This window comes from Xenopus laevis, chromosome 7L (genome assembly GCF_017654675.1).
Source record: "Xenopus laevis strain J_2021 chromosome 7L, Xenopus_laevis_v10.1, whole genome shotgun sequence".
Classification (NCBI taxonomy): Eukaryota; Metazoa; Chordata; class Amphibia; order Anura; family Pipidae; genus Xenopus; species Xenopus laevis.
Window position 1 is genome coordinate 85141387 of NC_054383.1, and position 26148 is coordinate 85167534.

Sequence of the window (26148 nt, forward strand, 5' to 3'; positions counted from 1 at the left end):
ATATATATATATATATATATTGACTTCTACATGACCTGGACAGGTTTGAGATGGAGTATTTTCAGATTTGGGGCTTTGGGGTAGGATATGAGCATGAAACATGGCACTCACATATATATTGTACACACACACACACACATACTGTATGTTTGCAAAAATTATGCAATAATGGAGAGCTCTTCATTTAGCTCAAATAGTAAGGTCCCTTTGAACTAAAAATAATGACCTATTATTGCCTGATTTTTGAGCTTGACATCAATTGTTTGCTATTGCTTATGGATGCTTTGTTATATTTGTGTTCATTACATGCTTTTGATATATATATATATATATATATATATATATATATATATATATATATATATATATATATATATATGTTTATATATATATATATGTTACTTGGCACACACAAGTTTATACATTTAAATTTATGCAGTATATGGAAACAGACAAATGCTAATGAACAGTTGATAACAACTAATGGATTAATGGATATTAATATCCATTGATCTATAGCTGTAGGGTTCAAAATACCAGATTATTTCTGTGTAATAAATGAATGCATTGTTTGTGTTAATGAGCAGATTTTATCATGGATTAAATTTCTCGGTTTATATGGGTTGCATGTCTCAAAGCAAACAAAGAGGATCTGACAGTAAAATTAAATGCAGCATCTACATTGCCAATAGGGTTTTTAAAAGATTTTCCTTTGATAGTTGTGTTTCTTGCTTTTTATTTTGTTCAGTGACCATTGTTGTTTTTTTTTTTACATTGATATATTTTTGACATGTTTTTGTTTCGTTGTGCTAAACTTATGTGATGGTTTGCAACTGATCAGCAAATGTAATTTCTATCTATCTATATTTCTATATACCCCCATGTAAATTTACCTTTTCCTACAGTTAAAGAGATCAAATTTACTTTTTTTCAAGCCAACATCCTGTTTCCCGAGCAACAGCCAGATGGTGAGATTCAGGACCACGGCCAGCTCCAAATTCCTGACAGCATCTGTCCTGTCTGTAGACAACTGAAAAGTTGCCTTGGGCCATTAGATATTTTTGATTAGTTAGAGACACTGGGTTAAAAGCCATAGGCTGCAATATTACAGTTAAGTTGCCAAGCATCATGAGAATATTTTCCTTTTCTAGCAAGGATGATGTCCTTGTGTAACATCTGGAGTTTGTCTCAACAACCTGCAAAAGTAAGACTAGTTTTTTTCACCTGTCTCCTTTTTATGATGGTAGGAAAGTCCTTTGAATTTAACAGAAGACTAATACTTTGGGTGTCAGAATCTGAAATGCTATAGAGTTAACAATAGAAATGAAAAGTCTTTCCTTGGGTTCTCAACACGATTATAAGAAAGGTAAATACTATGGCTACAATTACCAGTGGAAAAGCTCTCCGCGATGTCTTCCATTCTATCAACAGACCTTCGCTAAAAGTGCACTTCCTGAGAAAGATATAGATTGAATTAATATCAGCTTCCAGAAAGACAAGAAGAAGAGACAACTACTGTTCACTTCCACAGCATGTTCTCTATGCGAGTGCTGGGCAGAATGCTTTCATTTGCCATTGAATGCTGGAAAGTTCCCTTATTATTCTGTGTCCTACAGAAAAAAAAACAGGAAAATAAACCACCCAAGGTTAACTTCTTTTTAGTATTGTCAGAAAGATAGAGGAACCATTTATTAGAAATATCAGCTATCCAATTTATCTTTAAAAATAGCTGACTTTAGGCCATTAATGGGAAGAACCCTGCATTGAAAGGTTGAAAAGGAGCAAATTTGTGAGGATAATAAGTGCAGTCATTTTACTCATATCGAGCCTAAAATTATTTCATTTATTCAGACATAAATCAATAAACTACAATAAATATAACACGATCTCTTTTAGTAATCATTAGTGAGATAGAAAGATATCACATAGCATTGAATTACAGAGATGCAAATGAATCTCACGCCCTTAAGTGAGAGTCTATAATAATGTGGGCTGGGCTCACAACCTTCTTTGTGATGGCAGTATCTTTAGTTGATATGTATCAAATCAGATTACTGTATAAAGAATTGCACTAAAAGTGCAAAAGTCAAAGTAATTATGTCACATGCCAGTTTGCCAGTGTAAGTAATATAAAATTTGAGGTTAATTAAGACCCCAGTTTGACCTGCATCAAAAGATACACCAAGCAAGAACAAATTGACTCGGCGTTAAAAATGCTAATCTATGCATTTCAAATTACATTTCAAGGCAATTTTAGTATAATTAATGGGCCAAATCTCATAGGAAACTTCTAAGCAGAAGGATTTTGTACACCAATACTTTCGTGTTTTAGATTACCAGCCATCTATACATGGCTCATCTACAATTCACAGTCTCTATCATTCATGATTTCTCATACAGCCTCAGGAACATCTGCATTTTCTCTATTTTTAACATCTGACTAGTCAGCCTGCAAAAAAGTCAGTCCTGCTAATCTGAATATATTCATAAGGCAGAGCCCCATCCTTTCACTGGTTGCATCAGGAATAGCGTCCCCTTTCATCCCAATGGAGTTGAATAGGAAATACATGTAAATTGATTTTTAAGAAGCCAGCTGGATTCACTTTTAAACTGCAAAGTTTCTCCCCTTAAAACTTGGATCTGATTGCTTTGTACGAACAACTGCTCCCATGTCAGAGCAGCGAAAAAGTTGCAAGTGGCTTGAAGTTAAAAGTTGCAGTAGAAATCAAAATGCAAATGAGCATGAGACCTGAGGTCAGAGGTTTCTGACATTTTGGGTAAAACATTTGCTTAAAACATTACTATTTCATAGCAAGATAATATATGGAAAACTTGCTTTAAGTTTAGCCTAAGCACCTGCCTCCCCCCCCCATGTAAAAGAAAAGAAAAGCCTGGTCAGGCATTAATTTGTAATGTTTTATAAAACATAACAATTTATTAATCATGCAAGCCAGTAGTCTAAAACACAGAACAAGAGTCAACCTTGCTTTACTGCTATTCATTTCATAATAGACATAATATCAAAGGCGTTTGTGATACTAAACTCTATAGTTAGTATAGGTATGGGTATATATAATTTATGCGAAAGTATGGAGGGTGTGTGTGTATGGATGCTGGGTTTTCATTTGGAGGGGTTGAACTTGATGGACTTTATTAAACCCGATTTAACTATGTAACTATAAATATGTCACAGTAGGAAATTTGAAATTATGAAATGTAGGGTACCAGTGATTTGGCTTTTTTACACTCACTGAGTATGCATGCACTTCTTACTGCTATTGCATGCTTTCCATGGCAATCAGGCCTGGATTTGTGGCAAGGCCACAAAGGCCCAGGCCTAGGGCGGCAAAATTTAAGGGACGGTTTGCCACCCAAGTGCCTCTGGTAGAGCTCTAATAGCACTGGGGGGGGATGTTCGTGTGCTAGAACCTGGTGGCTGAGGTGTCGGCGCATACGCTCGTAGGGAGATGCACATGTTTGCGTGTGGGCGCTAGAACCCAGGCGGCCTAGCGGCCATCTCATGTTCTCTCGGTGCGTGTTGGCGCTAGGATTCAGGCGGCCTAGGGGCGCAAAAGGATGAAATCCGGCCCTGTTGGCAATAAGAAAATTGTTGTCATTTTAAAGATGACACACAAATGTATTATCACATCTGCCCATACTTTAACCTGATGTTAGATTTTCAGTCTTCCTGTTCATTAACAGAAAACATTTGGGGAAGCCAATGCAGTCAGGAATCGCAGAGGTTGTTGCCAAAATCAACTTGTCTATGGACATCTTTTAAGCAAACTACTGAAATAATTATTTGCAAAGTCACCAGTTTTTTTAGCAGTGCATATTTTTAACATAATAAGCATATACTTAAAGGTGGCGTTTCAGTTTAAAAAAAGCCTGTGCAATTGATAATTAATTCAAAAACAACACTTACGGAAAATCAAACAAAAAGGAATGTTAATAAACAGATCCCAGGATAGCCAATTTATTAATTTTTGAGTTTCCTGTTTCTCGATTCCTAGCATATTTACAAAGAAACATTGAATTGGAAAAACGTACTTTAATTCGTGAAAAAAAGTAGACCACAATGAATATCCCACTGTTCAATTCATTTTTTTTTTAAAAAAATGTAAAAAGGAATGTATGTTGAAAATATTGACTTCGAGCGACGCTCAACAAATTTTACCTGATGCATTTTTTTCATTCATATTTTCAAGATTTTTTTATAGCTAAATCTTAGAAAATTGAGTTTTGAAAACTCAAATTCAACATTTTTGCCACAAAAATAGGTCCCTAGTAGTGTGTGTGTGCTGTGGTCTACAGAGGCCTGGGCACAACAGTAAATCTTTGTTAGACCCACCAAAAGCATTGAGAATCTGTTTCACAATAAACTAAAAGGTTATATATCAGGGACCCCTCTCCTCTTCCACCCAAGGCCAAAGCAGTTGCAGGGTCTGCCATTTTTTGTAACACCCTGTATATGTCAGAAATGCTTCTTGTAAAATTCCATGAAAAAAAGCGATCTGCCAATGTGACTTTGTCAGTACTGTTGCACTTGAGGTGTGAAATTGAAGAAGAAAATCAGGAAGACATTTTAAGGTTAAACCAGATGGACAGAGCTAGTTGCAATAGAGCAGCTTGAAATGGCAGGCAAATCATGGACAAGACAGCTGCCAAGATCAACAATATGTAAATGTCTTATAGGGGCAAATCCAAGTTTTCATGAAGTAGGCATATGAATAATTATAGAAAACATTGCCAAGCTTTGCTTCAAATCTACTGTGCATGGACGCAGCACCTAACATGTTCATTCCTAGAAGGGTGCAATAATATGCATGCAAAGATGCTACCTATTAGCAGATGCACTGGACACATGACAATCAGTGCCAGGACAAGGTAATTTACAGAGTGTCATCTCAGAGAGTCATTTAATTTAATTAGGGTGCTCTTTTACTTTCTGCTTTACACCAACATCGTATGGGAGCTTTCCTCCAAGGGCCTGAACAGGGTGTTAGGCAGGCAGATCAATAATAATGGTGGCCATGGACCATTTACAACATCTAAAAGAGGGTCAATAATAAAAGTGTATATAATGTAAAAAAAAATTAAATCCAAAGATGTGTGGTATGCTTTCTATTTTCTCATACTTATAATTCACTTACTCATACTTATAATCTATCGTTATAATCTTCAACTTTTTTCTTTTTCAACCCACCCTTTAGTGCCTATTAACTCTCTCCTTTTTTAATATTATTCAGTCTCAATGCCTATTAGGCTCTGAGTCTCTTGGGTTTTTACCCTTTGCACTTTGCCTTTTAATAATGTCCTGATCTCTTTTCGGTTTTGCTGAGTGGGCTTATTCCATCATCCAGCCCCACGGCGTGAGTGTGTGTACGCGTGTGTTATTCTTAAATGAATATTTCTTCCACGTTTGTCTCCCTCCTCCTCCTCCTTGCAGAGATATGCCTCCCGCGGGGAGCATAAATACTGACAAATGACAAGCAGTGCGTTAATGCTCGTTATGGCGCCATCATTATAATCCACCAAGCAATGGCGTTGGGGATCCCTGAAGGACACTTAGCACTATAGCAGATGCTCCACATTTGTACCTGCTCACATTGCCGCATGAAGACATTGTAATAAAAATCTGCAGCTCTACAATCAGAGAATGGGGGAGGGAGGTGGGAAACCTGAGATGCAGTCGGAAGAGAACTCAAGGCATAGAGCACAAGGACTAAAGCTTTTGCTCCATAGATAGGTACCTTCTTGCAAGGTGTACTCTTATTTATCTGGAAAGTATCTTTCTTGCAATTAAGAATCAAGTGTTAGATGCGTACAATAAGATTCTACAACTGAGGTTTTTAATGTAGGCATGTACATGTACTGCATATGGTCAGTTCATATGCAAGTGCAAAAATACAATAAGTCTGTATAATATACAGAAGGGATTGATACATACAAACCCATTACTTCCTCCCACAGCACAGTGTTGGCAACCCTGGGCACGCTGGGCAGACCTAGAGTACTAACTTTGTAGCAGGGTTTCTGGGCAGAAGTAATTTTATGCAATATAGGAGGAAGGACATCATGTTCAGGTGAAGCTCTAATCAAATATGGTGGAAGCTTAAATTGCTGATGCATGGGGGACAGTGGGTGCTTTAGTAGTAACTAGATTACCAGGGGCATTGAATAAGCAGCAGATGACCACATAGTACTTGAAACTTTTCTTTTGGTAGAACAAAATGGTTGTGATTTTAAGCTTCTGGGAAGCTGCAAATGCAGTAAATATTATGCAAATGTATTTAAATGATATACTGAAGTCGCATCACGTTGCAAATAAAATCTAATATTGTTAGAATATCATATGCATTTAACAAGGCAATCATTTATAGACATGCATTATTTAATATAGAAAATGTATAAATAATGTAAATGCGATATTAATAAATATCAATACATTCAAAACGTTCACGGTTGTGGGTGCTAGTACAACATAAGTAAACAGAATACCCCTTTTTATTATTCCAGTTGATGATTGCATATTTCTGCTTCAAAATGTTACACACATGAGCAAGGAACAGCAGTTATGGGAGTGCACATGATAACCTGTTGGCCATAATGACATTAGATTTCCTCTGGTGGCATACTCATGGTATCCACATACAGGTATGGGATCTCTTATCCAGGGAACTCTAAATTACAGGAAGACCGTCTCCCATAGACTTTTTATCACAAAATTCAAACTTGTAAAAATGATTTCCATTTTCTCTGTGATTATAAAACAGTACCTTGTACTTTATGTTAACTAAGATATAATTAATCCTTATTGGAGGCAAAATCAGCCTATTGGGTTTAGTTAATGTTTAATTGATTTTCTAGCAGATTTATGGTATGTAGGTCAAAATTCCAGAAAGATCCCTTATCTGGGAAACTTCAGGTCTGGAGCATTCTTGATAACAGTTCCCACTAGTACATGATTTTCAATGCAGAGGAAGTAGCTTTGGTACATGTGTTTTGTTAATACTGGCTTACATGACTTTGTTCTCAGTAGCCCTAATGCCCAAAAAAAAATAGATGTAAAATGCAATGAAGAATGGACATCAAGTAAGTATAAATTAAAACTGATAGGTGACAGATAACAGAGGGTGCATGAATAACCTTATGGCCACCAATTTTCAAAAAATTCAGTTCTGTGTATGACTGTATGAAAAGTACAGATGTCTCCATGGTAGAGACTTACCCAACCTAATAAAGTAAAAAGTAAGGGAAATAAAAAAGAAAGACTATTTCTAATACACATAAATGTAATGTGCATGCAAATTTCTAAACTGGCTGTCACTTACTGTGAGTGTTAGCTGTACCCTTTATTATAATTTACAGAAAAAGACAATAGCACTGACAATGTTGTGGCCACAATTGCATTACTCCAATGCAGATATTGGTTAACCAGGTATTTACAAATACACGCATTTCAATAGTGTCTAGATGGAAGTCTAACATTATACCCACCAGAGCAGAAACTGAACAGAGAATAGAGATTAACCGCGCTTTTGAAAATAACATTGCCTTTATTCAAGATAAAGTTGCACAATATCTAGAGATCTGGTCAGAGTGGGAAACACGTCACCTCTAATACACAGACTTTTACTGTTAAGGTGGCCATAGACATAGAGATCTGCTCGTTCGGTGATGTCGCCAAACGAGCGGATCTCTCCTCGATATGCCCACATCGAAGTGGCCAATATCGGGCTGATCCGATCAGATCATAATGGATCCGATATGGGCAGTTGTATCGCGGGACCGCATACATGCATAGATGCGGCTGCAATCTGCCGGGAATTTTTAACCTGACCGATCGAGATCTGGCTGATTTACGATCAGGGAAGCCCGTTGGATGGCCCAACACATGGGCCAATAAGCTGCCAGCCTGTCGGCAGCTTTTATCGGCCCGTGTATGGGGACCTTTAGATATGTATATAGTAGCAACATAAAGATAATTAGCAACTAAGTGCTACAATTTGACACTTAATAGATATAGAAGATATGTACAAAAAGTGTCTAAGACAAACAAGTTATAACTAACTGGTATGACTAATCTCTCTTAAAATGCCATAAGAGACCGGACATCTGAAGGTGCACCTTGTATGTTCTAAACTGTACTAACATGGCTAATTACAAATAATAAGTGTAATGTAACACTAAGACCACTGCATTTTTGGTTAAGCAATGTTGTAAACAACTTTTTGTTTTACATTATTTTACATTGATCTTTCTTTTTGTATGTCTTTTATCTACTTTGAAAACTTAATAAAAATACAAGTTACAAAAAAAGCTAAATTGCACGACTCCCAGTTCAAACCATTAGGAGGTAATGCACCAAACCTGTATAATAATGAATGCAATAAAGCTGCGAGTGAAAGCTTATTTTAGTCTATACAGTATATTTGCCTGTATTACAAGGTTTTTGTGGAGTGAGTTCACAATTGCATGCAGTTATACGGTAGATTGTCTTTTTATTAGCAATTTTTTTTCTTAGCACACTGGCATAGTTTGTTCATATAGAAACTTAGCATAACCTGAGCTATTATATATCTGGTCATTTGTATTAAAATCTATATTCATCATTGTGGGATACATATTCCACAACCAGGCAAAACAATGTATTACTGTATGTAACATCACTTGATTTCTTTGTTCCACAACTTTGCATTATGCCATTCTAACCTTTCATCATTCCACCATTCTAAATCCTCAACCCATAACAGAAGCCGTAATTTGAGGCAATAACTGCCCACTTAAGCTTAGTGGGGTTTATGCACCATGCAAATTGTCCATTGTTGGTAGATTAACTTAACCATCAATTAATGTACAGTATTCCTTTCTCCGACATCTCTTTGACCCCCTCAGCCTTAGTGAAATAAAAATTGTGATCAAGCTTTAGATCCCACCATGCAGCCACCTGTACAAACAGAACCAACATTAAGAATAATGTTCCCCCATGCTGACGGAGATTCAAATGAAGAAAGCCTTATGTTAAAGAATCAGTAAAGCTTTAAAGCCTGTTAAGGCTTCTTTTCAACATCAGCAACGTATCTAGAATGCCTATGATCCATACTAACATCACTTATAAGTAACAGTGTATAAACAGCTCCTGGCAACCCCAATCCTATTGTTTCTCAATATCATAGGACATACATAAAAGAATTTAACAGAAAGGTTAGTTGTGTTTTCCCATATATCCATTTGTCTCCTTTCCTTCCCATTCCAAAACCACACAAAGATGCACAGGAGAAAAGTCTTTAGTACAACTTACTGTAAATGTGAAGTTATGCCATCTTGTGTCTGTATCTGCAAAACAGAGAAACATAACATTGATCAAAATTCAGAGGCTATCACAGAGCCTTAAACACAAACTATAAATTCTAGCTCATGCACTGAAAAACTTCACCGATCATGAACCTATTACTAGCTAGCAGAAGTGGAGGAAAACATGAAAGTGACCTTAAAACTAAAGAGTTATGCTTGGGTCTACTCATTTACTGAATTGCTAAGATGTAAGAAGCATGCATCGTTCATAGAGAAACATCCTGCAGATATATATATAAGATCAGGTGGTTGTAGGTCAACACGTTATCTGGCCGATATCTGCTCTGAGAAAATGTTAATCTTCTTTCCTTAGTACCATGGCTCTATTAGTTATTACAGGTCAAATCAGTGGCACAAAATAAACTCCATTTGTTAATTATAAATTCTCACTTATTTGCACTAAAACATTTCCACCAATGCTAATAAATGCCCCAATGAAACATGGTGAAAATTATGTTTTAATAAGGATTTTGGATAAAGCTGGCTCCAAGTAAAGAAGGGCCAACTGCTTCAGCACATTTTTAAATCTATATTCTGATTCACAAATACCGAAAAAGCTGCACTTGTTCAAAGGCACTTTCTGCTAACAAATACTTGGAAAAGTGCCAGTTCATTTGATCAAATTGATAAAGACAAGAAAAATTCTTTGGAAAGGTTATTCTGTCTGTTTTCATTCCATGTACAAAAGTAGTGACTGATAGTCCTAGCTGGGTCAGTAATGTATATATGGTTGATAAAGTTTTCCATGAAAGGGGGCAAAACATTTTAAGAGGTGAAAAAAACCTTCTAGTAAAGGAAAGCTAATGACAGAGGAGGTGTCAAAACACTGTTTTTCCCTAAATACATACACACAGACCACCAGGCCCCATATTACCCCAGGCCAATGCCCTTAAAAATTGTCCAGGATAGATCTGAAAGACTATAGCTTTATTAAAGTAGTGGTTAAAGTAAATTTAGTGAACATAACTAGCAGAATGAAACATTATTAAACATAACTAAGTACAATAGCACCCCTGGAAGGCTTACTAAAAAAAAAAAGCTCTCAATCACAGGAGTGAGCAAGTCACCCACTATTTGGTTTTTTGTTTTGTTTTTATTACTAAATTACACTGTTGACACTGCAGATAATACACTATAACATTTAATTCCAGAACCAGCAAGTGTATTTTTTTAAAAATGTATATTATTGGTGTGTAGGCAGCCATCTCAAGTCATTTTGTCTGGTCATGTGCTTTCAGAAAGAGCCAGTACTTTAGGATGGAACTGCTTTCTGGCAGGCTGTTGTTTCTCCTAATCAATGAAACTGAATGTGTCGCAGTGGGACTTGACTTTTTACTATTGAGTGCTGTTCTTCAATCTACCAGGCAGCTGTTATCTTGTATCAGGGAGCTGCTATCTGGTTACCTTCACATTGTTCTGTTGTTAGGCTGCTGGGGGGGGAAAGGGAGGGCGGTAATATCACTCGAACTTGCAGTACAGCAGTAAAGAGTGACTGAAGTTTATCAGAGCACAAGTCACATGACTGGGGGCAGCTGGGAAACAGACAATATGTCTAGCCCTATGTCAAATTTCAAAATTAATTCTAAAAAAACTGTTTGCTCGTTTGAGAAACAGATTTCATTGGACAATTCTGCTGGAGCAACACTATTAACTGATGCATTGTGGGAAAAAAACTTGATGAGAGTGTCCTTTTAATGATTCCTATCAGGAGAAAAAGGATAAACACAGCACAGGCCACTCCTTTAGACTAGAGGAAAAGAACTTTAATTTGAAGCAGTGTAGGTGGGTTGTCATGGTGAGGGTAGTGAGATTGTGCTGGGGTTCATTTGGAGGAGTTGAACTTGATGTAATTTGGTCTTTTTTCAACCCAACTTAACTATATAACTACTATCTGTATGAGTAGGGGTATAACAACTCTGCCACACTTCAGTAAACATTTCCCCCACTAGCACCTGATGTTGTTAGAAGCACCCAACTCTAGCAGCCCAGGTAGAACGCTGCTGATAAAACTCTCCAGTGCCTAATAATAAGGAGGCTAGATAGCATGTTTCTGCCAGATGCCCAAAAAAGAAACCCAAACCCCAAACGCAGAAATACTCTTTTTATAATAACCTTCCTCAAAAACCTGCATCTTACCTCACTTCCCCTGTCTGGTCAATACTTTATTTTTCTTAGTACCAGCAACAATATTGTTGATTCAAAATTACAACTTGTAATGTAGACCTTAAATTATATGCAATTGTGCAGTTGTATCGTCTGGTAGGCCATATATTAAAGATTGTTGTAACGAACAGCAGTTTGTACAGGCTTTTGTTTCATTTGCTTTAACACAGAATAATACTTCGGTACTCACCTCCAAGGATTGAAATTACCAGTAATCAGCAGGAGGAATATAGCCATAGCACATGAAAATCTGAGAATTCTGTTAACCAATATACAGTATGTTTCATTCACAAATGGGTTTCTGAGGTTTTCATGCATTTATTAATGATGTTCTTTCAAGGCCATCTCATCTTCCCTTGCTCTAGGGGAAAAGAGCAGTGGAAAAGTATATATTTCATAATATATTTCCTTTTATTAAAATATTGAGAACTGTAAAAGGACTCACTCATAGAGAAAAATGTGACTAGGTTTCCTCACCTAGATGTGTATATAAGCCTGATCTATGAATGCTAATCTGTTCTTTTAGTTACAGTGTACTCTGTGTTCCGCCATAAATCATTGTTTTAAGGGAGAGCAGTTAATTCCGTAAGACATTACAGTTTCATAAAACATTTACTGCCATCACGTACTTCAAGTCCTGTATTGGAAATACTAATCTCTCACAGATAAAAATAATATTTGTTTTTAATATCAAAGCCATCTCGTTTCCATGGGTGATGTTTTCATTTGTGTGATTATCATTTTATATTGAAAATGGGGAAAAAAAATCATAGAGAGGAAAATCTACACATTAAAGCAATTTCCAAATGTCATCTGAAGAAGTCAAGCGATTTTCAAACAAACTCTTCTTGCAAGGCAGAGCCCTTAGTCATGTATTTAGCATTTTGAGCAATGTGACAATGTTAGTTCCAAGACTTGGGGAGCAGCAGCAGCCAGTGAGAGGAATTCAAGCCTCTAATAAATGGCTGCATATTATGAAATGATACACCTATTCAAAAGGATGAAAACGAATGCTTTAGTTTCATCCAAGAGACACTATCAGATTCATAATCTTATATCTTATATAAGGCACTCTGCCGAGAACTCTATCTCCTGTGAAGACTGCAAGTCTCAGAGCATTTTACTAAAAATGGCTATTGCTAGAGAGTAATTGTGGTCTGTTTAAAATCCATTTGTAACTGATAAAAGACCAAGATTGACACCAGCCTGTGACTGATTGCAAATCTAAAGGTTTTAAAATGAAATAGTAGCAAAATACTATATATTTAGATATATGCTGATGCAGTCTCTTTTTCTTGAGTGTGTTGGAAGCCATTTCAGTTCATTATGCATGACCCAGTGCATGCAAAATACATCCAGAACAGCAGCATGCAAGTATTTTGACCTGTAGGATGCTGAAACCTACTCCAAGCCCTTTTTTCAGAAAGATATGGGGTATCAGGACCCATTTCCTTTCACTGTATATAATGTATTGTGGGCTAAAGTTTCCATGTCATCTCTCTGCATTTAATGTTTTTGGGGTGTCAGAACCCTCTGCTGTTTATATGTAATGTAGCTTGTGCTGTTTATGTGTTATGTATGTAGAAAGTGGGATTGCAAGTAACCGCAACTTTATTTCTACAAGTGTATGTATGGATATTACTCATTCATAGAGACTGACACTAATGGCATACAAGGTAATTATTGGCCCAAAAATAGATTTTAGAGCATTTTAATATTTACTTGTACTAGAAGCGTTTGGCAGTTTCCATTAGGGCTATGGCACAAAGGGTGTTTTGTCCTGTAGCAGCCAGCTATAGTTAAAATGCTCCCATCACCACCACTCCTGATCACATTAAAAAAATATTAAATGAGAAGCACCTTGAGTAAACAACAGGGCAATGACTGGCAGACCTCTACTGCAAAAATGCGCACCCAAGAGCTATATCATCACTAGGGTTGGGATCGTAATGTAATGGGGGTGAGGTCATGATGTGACTGGGCAGGTTGTGAAGTCAGGGGCAGGGCTATGGTGGCCGATCACCATGTCAATCATAGGGAATCCTGTCATTTTGACCTGGACTGCATTTCAAAAAAACAGCTGACCAGGTCAAAAACGAACAAGTGGCAACCCTAGTCATCATGCTGTATGGATCAACCATGGTGCTTTTCATATATTGATACCAGAATCAGAGACAGGCATACAAGGGTGTTTTGACCAGAAGTTTTGACCCCTGTAGTCTTCAAACCCCCCATGTGTTGTAGTCCTTAGAGTGAATAGGAGGCAGCATGGGCAGTTTTTGCCATCTCGCCACTGATTTAAATTAGGACAGTTTCTAATTTTTTACATGCTATTAGCCAAAGTAGAGCAGTGGTAGTTCATTCCAGGCAGCTGAATCCTTCAGGAGAAGTGTCAAGAGCTGTTATCTTATTACTTATCTATCGTTTTCAGACATACCGGTGGGGCATTATTGTCAGTTAAAACAGGGCTAAATCTGAAATTGGAAGTAAAATGCCAAATTTTACTTTCTGTTTGTCCAAGAACAACCAAAACCCACTGGAAAATGAGCAGCTTTTTATCTTACAGCCAAACAAGAAGAATCTGCGGGAGGGAGAGAGAGGGAGTTGTTTATACAGAGGTTCCTCTTTTTACTTTGTTTTGATGGTGTTTGAACAAACAGTGTAGAATGTGACTTTACTTAAAGTCTCAAAATTTGCCATTTTTAATGCAATGTTAAAAAAAAATACTCCATCAAGTTGCAACCTAATTTGCCCAAGGGCCACTACTGCTGTGAGTTTCCAAGTTCAAACTCCCATGTAAACTATTGGAGGCACCATCAGCTACAACCATAGAAATACAAAGGGATTCTGTCATGATTTTAGTGGTGTGGTTTGTAGTTTTGAAAAAATATGTTTTCCCATGACAGAATCCCTATTAATTACAACACATGCTATAAATGGCCAGTAGGTAATAGCCTACATGTGTGCACAATACATTTGTTTAAATGTTTATTCTTATATCATGTATAAAAACTGCTGTTCTGTGCCTTGCTAAAATAAAGCCATAAAAGCCCACCTTAATCAAATACAGTAGAACCCCCATTTTAGATTTTTCAGGGGACCAAAAAAAATGGCGTAAAATCCAGGAAAAATGTAAAATCAGGGAAATGTATTATTCATAATATATAGGTGGGACCACAAAACAACAATGTGTTCTGTCAATTAAGTGTGAAATCTGGAATTCCTCCAGGAGCAAGAGGTCTGGTAATCATAAAAGAATCTATATATATATTACCTGAAGAAAATTATAGGAGATTAGAAGTCAGAATATAACGTACCATATTTGTTACCCTCCATTCTGCATTTTCCTTTTTTAGAACGTTATAAATATTCATTTTGGGCTGTTTTAGTTAAGTGCCGTCCATTTTTTTATTAAGACTGCATGGGCAAAAATGCATTAGCAATTGTGAATTATTAATTAAATACATTACTTCCACTATAAACCTGATTGCCTGAAGCCAGCACATTTTTCACCTCTCTATTCTACTTGAAATTCAGCATATTTCATTATTAGTGGTTGCCGAAAAGGTGTGAGTTTGCAAAGCAAGCATTTTTCAATACTGCTTGATAAGTATACATCAGCCTTTGCTAACCCAAACTGACAGAACATATAAGGGATAGGTTGGGTCATGGAATCCACGCTCTGATGCTTATTTACTAACAGTGTCTAAAAGTTTGGAAAAATCAGTAAGCAGAGGGCTTCTTTCTTGAGCTTCAGTACCTGGACATTACCAATTATTGACTATACATTAAATATACCTACAGAGGGCATAACCTCTCCATTTTTGCAGTGTCTCTCCAATATAGGTATTTTATACTAAATTACAGAATCCTCAACTATGAAACGTCCCTTCAAACACTATAGGGCTTAATTACAACCACTACGTATAATTGTGGTTGTACAGTTAGCCACAGTCTTTGAGGCCCATTTATTAAAGGTTGAATTGTAGTGGTATTAAAGCTTTGTGAAACCACGTTTAAACTCATTTTCTCTAAAACCACAAATGCCATGAAAGATCTGAATATTAAAGTATAGACTGAAGAAAAAAATGCTATAGGGTGCAGTAAAGATTCCAAAAACCTCTAGAATTAGTCATTCGGACAATTACTAGTGAAAAAAAAAATCCAAAAACCACCGATGGGCAGATTTATTAAGGATCGAGGTGTATTTTCCGCAAACATTTCGGTTTTTGAGGTTATTTTTGTGGTCAAAAATTTCTTTTTCAGGCTAAAACCCTGAACTCGCTGAGTCAAGTTTTTTCTTGAGAGCAAAACAATTCGCACCAATAAGACTAAAAATCCACATCTCGCAATTCAATATTGTTCCTTAAAATGTTATTGCGTTGCAAATTTTTATCGCGCATTTCGAATTTTAATTGCGCACTCTTAAGAAGTGCTTGAAGGTGTCGTAATCTTTTGGAGCAAACATAAAGACTTTTTCATTAAGAAGTTTTATTACATTGACTTCGCATTATAAAATTCGCAAACGGTCTTCCACTGTCGGGAACTGGTCGCTAAACAGTCTCCGGGTTGGCAAAAGCTATATTAAATTTGCGCAAAGAAAAAGTTGTTTGCGCAAAGGCATAACTTTTCGCACTGCAAATAGTTTTTCCATTAGCGACTTTTTTTACATTGCCCCCTTAGAGTTTTATAGAAATTAAAAAATTATGATTTGTGAATTAAATAGAAATTTGAATGTTAGTCAATTGACCCCATTGTGTGAATGTACTCCATTAATTGTCTCACCTCATTTGTGAATCACACACAGTGTGTCTCCTGGTGGAGGTGGCAGTTGCTCCATGGCTCCATCAGCGGCCTGTGTCAACAGAAGCAGCAAACTATGAATTTCTTCCAAACATGGCACCCAGGCTGCTCCTTAGATAGACAGGCGGAGGGCTGGGGAGGGCTTTAATGCCTTTGGTTAATGTGGAAAGTATGGGGCAGATGTCTGTGTTTTTTTTAATCTGGCTAAATAGACTATTTCAAAACTTTAAAGTGAAATTGTGACATTTTCACTGCTGGCAACAACTCAGATTTTGCTGTGAACTGTACCAGGCAAATACGTTTGCTCATTACTTTAGATAACTGCTTTGTGGTGCCAAGGATTAATCAAATGAGAGTGGTCCAAAGGAAATATAAAAAGCAGAGCAAGATGAGGAAAAGAGAATTTACAGTGATGCTGATCAGATTATGAGGCTTGCAGATGAGTGCCGTTCCCTGAAACAGTGTATTGATTTCCTGCTGTAGTTGTTCAGTTCAGCCTCAGATCACCTTATTTTCAACTCTGTTTCCTTCTGGCTTCATGTTTGTAAATGGAAGCACTTAGAAGTTGTGTGTAATAGAAAGTTAAGGTGAGGAAGAATTGCTGCAATGTGATGGAGTGGGCAGGGTTCTTGCTGGCTGAAGATAAGACATATTAAGCATACGATCCCTGGGAATTTATAGAAACATCTATGAAAACATGCCAGCGGCTTCAAATCAAAACACACACACTGATAGCATATTCAGTGCAGAGACTGGTTATGATGCTATATCTAGTGTCAATTGTCTTTGCATTGGGCTAGACTGTTCCTGCTGGCTTCTTTATTAAGGTGCTAAATGGAACCTTAAAATTTTAAATTGTTGTTGGTGGGCTAAACTCAACAGAGACTCTGGAAGGCTGGTGAGCTGAATGTTGAACTAATCAGCCCCACCCACTAAATAACCTATAACCTGAAGCAGCTCATTCTAGTGACTGCATAGATGTCAGCCATTTTTATTGGCTACGGTATTCTGATTTGCAATTCCATTCCAATTATTTGGTTTTTATAATCGATAGGATATATTTGGGCCCAGCTCTTTGAACCCATTTGGCTTTAAATATGGATTTGTTCTTTTACCATTGCGTTCACAAGCTTTATCACATCATCCATTACATTAATAACTATTTCACATCTTTGTGTTAATCAATTAATTCATCATTTATCCCATCAGTGTGACTATCATTGTTTAGTTGGAATTTATTTCATAACGACTTAATCCTTAAAGGGGTTGTTCGCCTTTGAGTTCACTTTTAGTATAATGTAGAGAGTGATATTCTAAGACAATTTGCAATTGGTTATCATTTTTTATAATTTGAGGTTTCTGAGCTATTGAGCTTTGTATCCAACAGTTTTATATGCCAGGAATCTTGCTTCTAGGGTGCAAATTACCCTAGCAACCATGTGTTGATTTGAATAAAATACTGGAATATGAATTGTAAAGGACCTGAATATAAAGATGAGTAATCAAAAGTAGAAATAACACTTAGGGGCAGATTCACTAAGGGTCGAATTTCGAAGTAAAAAATACTTCGAAATTCGACCCTCGAATTGAAATCCTTTGACTTCGAATATCGAAGTCAAAGGATTTAGCGCTAAACGTTCGTTCAATCGATCGAAGGATTTTTCGTTCGATCGAACGATTAAATCCTTCGAATCAAACGATTCGAAGGATTTGAATCCAACGATCGAAGGAAAATCCTTCGATCAAAATATCACAGGCAAGCCTATGGGGACCTTCCCCATAGGCTAACATTGACTTCGGTAGGTTTTATCTACCGAAGTAGGTGGTCGAAGTATTTTTTAAAGAGACAGTACTTCGATTATCGAATGGTCGAATAGTCGAACGATTTTTACTTCGAATCGTTCGAATCGTTCGAATCGTTCGAATTCAAACGAATTTAACCCAAAAAATACTTTGAAATTCGAAGTTTTTTACATTCGAATTCTTCACTCGAATTTTGTAAATCTGCCCCTTAATGTTTAGCTTTTCTGAGCATTTGTTTTTAGATGGGGTCAGTGACCCCTATTTGAAAACTGGAAAGAGTCAGAAGAAGGCAAATAATTCAAAAATGATAAAAAATAAATAATGAAGAGGAATTGACAGAGTTGCTTAGAATTGGTCTATAATATATTATAGTTAACTTAAAGGTGAACCACCCATTTAAGTGTTCTATTTTATGTGGGTATATTATTGCATTTTATATATTCATTTATCAAAATTGTATCTGGTTTTAGAGAATTTTTCAATAATGATATTATAAATAATTTCTAGGTGATATTAGTTGCTGAAACTTGCCAGTACGTTTTTTTGTAGTGCCCTTTGTTTTTATAGATATTTTTGCTTGGCTAGAGGAGAAACGTGTAAGGCATGAATCCTCTGTGAACAGCGTTTCAAAAGTACTGAGCAAAGACTTAAAACTACAGTAATTATCAGTAAAAGTCATGAACTTAAAGAAAAAAGAAGTGACGCAGAACGTGCAGAAATGGCATTAAAAAAGAGCAACACAGGATAAATGTAGCAAACAGTAGAATGATAATTACAATTCACAATGGATCCAATGATGGTAAAATATATAAATACCACCAAATCCATTCAGCTGAATGTCATATCTTCCATAAACTCCATACCAAATCTAAATCTTAACTTTAATAGTAAAAAAACAGCAAGCATAGCACTTAGAATTTATTTTACCATTTCCACAGTCAAATAGCATAAAGTCACATGATTGGATTGGATTTGGTTCTAATCAGATTCAGTCAAACCCTGAACCAAAACCAGAATTTGACGCATCTTTAATAAATACATATATTGACAAGAAAGCAGATACTCTGCATTTTCCCATATAAATATTTTAATAGACGTTGGGGTTCCCTTATGAATGCAAGTTGAAGGCCAAAAAAAGACCTTGAATTCAGCAAATTACCATTTTTTTCACAAAGCAACATTTTTTTTACAGAATTTCAGCATAATAACAGACTGTTGTGTGTGTGTTTGAATGGAGTAATTTCCAGTGTACAGGCGCATGCAGTGCATCAGCATAAGTGCGCAGTTTATTAAGTGCAAGACAGTTGCATGAGTAGTTCCAACAAGCAAAATGTCAGACTGGGCCGGTTAGATACTGGGAAAAAAATCTGGTAGACCACGGCCTTAATGGGTCCTGCCGACACAGGCCAGTTCCCCTGACCAGACCATCCCCGATTACAACCACAAAGTCAAGGAGCAAGGAAGTTGTTATGTTTTGGGTAGCCGAGGATGAGTAGAGTATAACAGTGCTTTATTAGCAGAGTCATGCAGCCATTACACAACAGTAAGCTTTCACTTTTAAGCTGTCAGGAAGTATGCACAGTATAAGTCTGAGCACAGTGACATCTACAGTCCATCTGTATAAACACCACAGAAGTAAACAGCATAAACATGGGGGAGGGGGATATATGCGGTGCAAGTTTGGATGTTAAGTGCCAGGAGGAAGGCACCACAGTTCTCATTGCGGGACCTTCAAGTTGCAGTCCCAATGGGGACATAGGGAAAAGGCTGATATCAATTAATTACAGGGATTCATGTGCCTGTACTTTTTACTTTGTACACAATTCATTAAAGAAGTGTGTATTTATTCAAGGTGCAAATTTCAAGACAAGTGTGAGGTCCATACTCTTGTATTCCTCTCTTAAATGGGGCAGAATCTGGTCAAAAACATGCAACTTCATTTTTGAATGATAAATTCTCCCCATATGCACACTGACGGGTGGATGGCAGCAGATTAGTGGTCACCACTACGTGTGACGTTTGCACAAAATGTCTCAGTGTTTTTTATGTACAGATAAGAGTGATTTCAACAGAGGCAGAAACCTCGTTGTAGGATGATCTTGCATTCATTCGGCCACTGATCCTGCAGAGTTGGAGGAAAATGTATTATACAGCATTGCTTAGGTATCCCCGGATGAGGTTTTTAAACTACAGCTCCCAGCTAGCGTAACCCTACATCAGTAATCCCCAACTTGTTCCTAATGAGCAACGTGATAATGCCCACAATGGTCTCAAATCAGGTTCTTATTGTATTTATTTTATACGTTCTATTTTTATAATGCCTCCCAGCTTTAGGCAAATACAGTATAAGAGTCACAAATACATGATTACTGTAATACAGAGGCTGCTGCAAGTTGGCCTTCTTTATTAAACCCTGGGAACATTGTTCACACTGGCGTCGCTCCCAAATCAGGTTGGATTGGAGACCTCTACCCTAAATATTATCCTGGAAGATGTAGTCCTGCTTAACAGGTATCAGATCGTTTACACAGAATGCTTGGGGACCTGCAACTTTCTGTAATTTGGATCATCATAGCTTAATGCTACTAAAATCCATTTAAATGTTAACAAAAACCCCAATAGTATTGTTTTGGTGTCACGCTAATTTAAGTACTATCAGCAAGGACTTAACTTAAATATCATCAGCTGTTGTATTATAACATTTAAAATAAGAACATGTAAGAATTGTTTGTAAATAGAAATCCCCCTTATTTTGGAGCATGAATATAAATAAATCTTATCATTAATCTTATTGTTAAAAGAAAGCAGGACGTTAGTTTTAAAGCTTGCATAAAAAAATAAAAAAATTGGCTATTTATATGATAGCATCCCTTTAAACAGCTAAGTATTGAAGAGTTTCTTACTAAACAGATTCATTGTACATAAAAAAGGGTCGATGTCAAAAGGAATACAAATACAAGTACAGACTGCTCACCGGAAGACTCAGGAAACAAAAAATCCTGAAGTCTTTCTTCCGAAGACAATGCTTATTAAAAGCGTAACTCTGTAAGTGGCAAAATCAATCTGAATGTGACGATGGTTTCTATCACACAGAGGCTGAAAGAACAGCCAAGTGGGAGATGTCTTTGAAATGTCTCTGTCATATCATATGGAATGGAAGAAAATGTTTTTGTAAGAAGCAGGTGGTGATTGTTAACACTAAAGGAAAAAAAAAAGTCCAGCCTTTGTGTTTGTTCATCCAGTACCAAGTATTATCATGTAAAACGCAGGCAGAGAATCTGTTAGAGAGGGAAATTATGGAAGAGACAAGGAAATAAAGCGAAATGCAAATGAATAGGAATTTCAGGCACTTTCTGCTAGATACAGAGGGCCAGACATAAATGAGCAGTTTGATGGCGGTATCAAGCACCACAAATAGGCATTTTGTCATGAAATTGATGCTGATCTATTTAAGGGGACATTCATAAATCTCAGATATGGCCATCAAACCTGCCATTCTCTGCAATTTCCTTACATAAATCTCCCTCTTTACACACTCTCTGACAAAACCATTTCAGCGCAGCACTTTCAAAATTTTTTGCATCTGCCAGTCTACTTTTATTAGCAAATCAATTGTTGGTGGATTTATAGAGCAGCAGGCTGGGGTATATGGGGATTGGTATGAAGCTTAATTTAACTGTGATGCTGGCAATATAAGGCTGAGTGGTCATTTAATAAATTACGTACATTATAATAAGGGACAGTTTTAGGATATGGCAAAAGAACTGGCACTTCATCTGTAATTGGTGGGTGGTAGGTAAGTATATAGTGGTTAAATCTTCTATATTCAAACCTGTTTCCGTCCTTCTACAAATCCCATCATCTGCAGGAAGCCAAAGGATAATAAATGGGCATATTGATTAATAGAAGGAGTTAGAAGGAGTTGATGTTCTATGTTAGGAAGAGTTATAGGAAGGTTTTATATGGAGCAATTTAAGGAGTTATAGCAGAGTTATATGAGTCAATAGGAGATGCTAGTGATGGGTTAGAAAGAGCAATAAAATACTTGTAAGAGAATAACTGTATGTTCCACTCGTTTAGGCATTATATAGTAAGAGGCTGCACCCAACACAAAAGGTTATAGAAGATAAAGAAGCTGAAATCAAGGCTTTATAGTGCAACCGAAAGCTTGTAATAAAGACATATCAGTCAGTTTATACACAAAGATCTTCTTAATCACTAAGGGATTCCCTTTGTGGTCCTGGAGCAAAAGGCTTCTGTGATTGGCTTTGGGAAGGATGCTTTTGGAAACTGACACCTTGACATTGAAGTGTTATTTGAAGCATACCAGTTTGGCACTATGGAAGTAACCTCAGAAATAAGTTTATGTTTCTATTATTGCTCTCCAGGTGGTTATGAACACTTTGGCACTGGACTGTGAGAGAAATTTACCAATTCAAATTGAGAACATTATGCCCCTTGATATTAATAGATCTGTTTTTTTACAGTGAGAGCTGTGAAGATGTGGAATTCTCTCCCTGAATCAGTTGTACAGGCTGATACATTAGATAACTTTAAGAAGGGGTTGGATGGCTTTTTAGCAAGTAAGGGAATACAGGGTTATGGGAGATAGCTCATAGTACAAGTTGATCCAGGGACTAGTCCGATTGCCATTTTGGAGTCAGGAAGGAATTTTTCCCCCTCTAAGGCAAATTGTAGAGGCTTCAGATGGGTTTTTTGCCTTCCTCTGGATCAACTGGCAGATAGGTAGTTAATAAAAAAAAAAAGGTTGAACTCGATGGACATGTGTCTTTTTTCAACCTTACTTACTATGTTACTATGTTACTATGTTACTATGTTCTTAAATACTTGTTATTTAGATATAAGATATCTGATTTTATGTATCCTATCTGTCCCATTTTGAACAAGCACACAATAATATACAGAGAACCTTTTTGGTGAAGCTGTGGGTGCAGTCATGTGCAATATTTAGAAATATTAGTGTCTGTATCAATCAACCCACTGTGCAGTCACAGGAGAGAACCTGCTTTCTACCTCTTCTAAAATCTCATGTGTAGTATTCTAGCAAGATCCTACTGCTGATGTGACAAATAAAACGTAAAATATTTTATCATATATCCACTGTTTTGATCCAGAGAAAGGCAAAAAAAAAACAAACCCAGCCAGAAGCCCATGCCAATTATGCCTCAAGAGGGAAAAAATTCCTTCCTTCTAGATCAAGCATTTGACACTCATCTAACATGAATTTCATACAATCCAGACTCTCACATTTATAATGTATATCTATACTGAAACCACAATATAAAAGTGCATGCAGGAAATATCCAAATTCAGCTATCAATAGATGACATGAGAACATAAAGAAGAGAAACTCCTGACAATTCACAAAATATGCCCAGGAGGTCATGGTGGGTGGGATGTATCTACCTGCTCAGAAGATAAGGAAGTGAACTGCTTCTTCCCCTGACATCACACCCCTCTATTTCTCCACCCCCAGCCCAGCTTTCCCCTGCCTTAACTCATTCCTTCTCGCCCAATCACAGCTACATCTGATTCTGCCAATCTCTAAACATAAACCAGTGTAATCTGGCTGCTGGTCATTCAGATCCCTTGTCATGCAGCGCCTGCATTTATAGCTGCAGGGTCTGCTTCTTCTATATTTCCTCAAGTGACCAGGAGCAATGTATTCATCTGTTCATGGGATCTGTGAGTTGCAGCTGTAGGATCCTCAAGCTCTAGGTGTGGGTGCCTGTTGCTATCTTTAAAGGAATTGTTCAGTGTAAAAATAAAAACTGGGTAAATAGATAGGCTGTGCAAAATAAAACATGTTTCTAATATAGTTAGTTAGCCAAAAATGTAATGTATAAAGGCTGGAGTGATTTGATGTATAACATGTCAGTCTGAACACTACTTCCTGCTTTTCAGCTCTCTTGGTTTACACTGACTGGTTACCCTGGCTACCAGGCAGTGACCAATCAGAGACTTGAGGGGGGCCACATGGGTCATATCTGTTGCTTTTGAATCTAAGCTGAATGCTGAGGATCAATTGCAAACTCACTGAACAGAAATGTACCATGTTGCCCCCCTTCAAGTCGCTGACTAACTCAGAGTTATAGTGCTGAAAAGCAGGAAGTTGGATTCTGGCTGTTTTATTAGACATCTGTTCACTCCAGCCTTTATACATTACATTTTTGGCTAACTAACTATATTAGAAACATTTTTTATTTTGCACAGCCTATCTATTTATACAGTTTTTATTTTCACACTGAACTATTCCTTTAAGAAAGAAAACCTGAGCCTGACCTTTTGAATAATATTTTTTTTTCACATGAATTGGTCATCTGGATGAAAAAAAAATGAACTGCAGGATGTTTTAACTTAAACGCAATAGCAATATGTTAGGCAAATGATATTGCCTTGGATTCTTCGTCTGAATAGGCACTTGCAGCAGTACTAACACATTCACAATGCAGTATTTAAACTCGTCAGACTGGCACCCACATAGCAAGTGAATCATTGCTGCGCTATAAAGAACTGGGAGGCAAGGCGACTCGTGTTAATGTTTTTTTTACCTAGCCCATGGTTGCAAAGACTAGAACAGCTCTTTCCATCACAATAATCAAGACTTCATTTATGCGTAGGCCAAACATATGTGGACAACCAAAAGCCAATTATCTAAGTAACTTGAGGCCTACTTTTTATGTTTCTGCTTTATGTTTAATGCAAAAACCTATAATATTCCTATTAGCAATGTTGTTTTTCCAATTAGAGTATTGTACAATGTAGCTCATTTTACGGCATTAATAATCTGGCTCCTGAATGCTGCATAATATGTGTATATGGTAGGAATTAAAAAGGATTTGATGCTTAGAAAGCACCTACAGTACATTTCTGCGACTGAGAACAAAAGGTCACATTGTGTGGACTCCCTTGACACTCTTTGCAGTGCACCAGTATGCTAATAATTACCTTGTTATGATTCATCTTTATTGCCGCCTTTGTTTTTGTTTTGACGTGAATAGGCACCAGGATTTACTTGCGTTTGGCTTCATTTGCTGTGATTCTCATTTGGCCTGCAGAAGCATCAGGAATTTTACACGGCATTCTCTTGTCGCCTCATTCTGTACATCAGCAGAAAGAAGCTAATGCCTCTGATCCATCAAATGCCTTTGTGCAGTGCCTCTCTGCATTATGTAAGTGGCTAAAGCCTGGAATCCTGGGATATGCGTTCTGCTCCTGTACAGGGTACATTTGGGAATAAGCACAAATTAGAATAGTGCACTAAAGAGAACAGAGCACTTAAGCATAAAAATCACATCTCCCAATTGCAGTTAGCTATAAACACGGCACAGAGTAGGCCAGACTTGTCAGAGGTAGCGTTTAGGCAGCTCCTTGATACGCCACCACTCTGCAATTGCCTTTCATTTGTCTCTCTGCTGTGTATAACCATAAGCAACCCTGTCTCCTGCTAAGTATCTACGGCTAGAGGAGGATTTTTCATAGAAAGAGGGAACGGGCGCTTACATGTGACAAGAACCCAGAGGAGCAGAGCAAGGAATCTGACACAGTGTCCTTTACCTCAAGGAAAGATGCTGCACATTTTTCAGGCAGAGCAGCTTGTCAGAACCATACCTCACAGCAAAACAACAGCTGCTAAAAAATAAATCAAGCTGTGAAAATGCTGGTAACAGGGACTTCCTGCGCCCCTTAGGAGATATGGGTTTTTTTCCCTCACTTCTGCTTCCAGAGATGGGGTTGCAGTGTTAGTCAGCTTGAAGCTAAGTGAGATGTGGGCACCCAAAGGAATATACACTGTAAATGTAAAGAAACCTATCAGTTTGGTGCTTCCAGGGAATGTTCAGCGCTCTGAGACTGCGCACCGCTCTTTAGTACTAATCTTGCATGAACAACGCATCGCTGGGGTGCTAATCCTCTGGGTGCCCTGCTAATGTTTCCTACTAATCTTACATGCACTTACTATAGCTACAAGAAATATTCATGTAGTTTAAATGAAGTCTCACC

General features: G+C 37.2%; 1 long non-coding RNA gene across 1 annotated transcript; it reads right to left on the reverse strand.

The window, feature by feature from the left end:
- Nucleotides 1–1389: 1389 nt before the first annotated feature.
- On the reverse strand, nt 1390–25420 carry LOC121395758. Its single transcript, XR_005962660.1, has 3 exons — nt 25096–25420; nt 9305–9339; nt 1390–1453 (listed from the first exon to the last, which is right to left on the reverse strand). It is a non-coding gene; the product is annotated as an uncharacterized LOC121395758 (long non-coding RNA).
- Between the last annotated feature and the right edge of the window lie 728 nt (nt 25421–26148).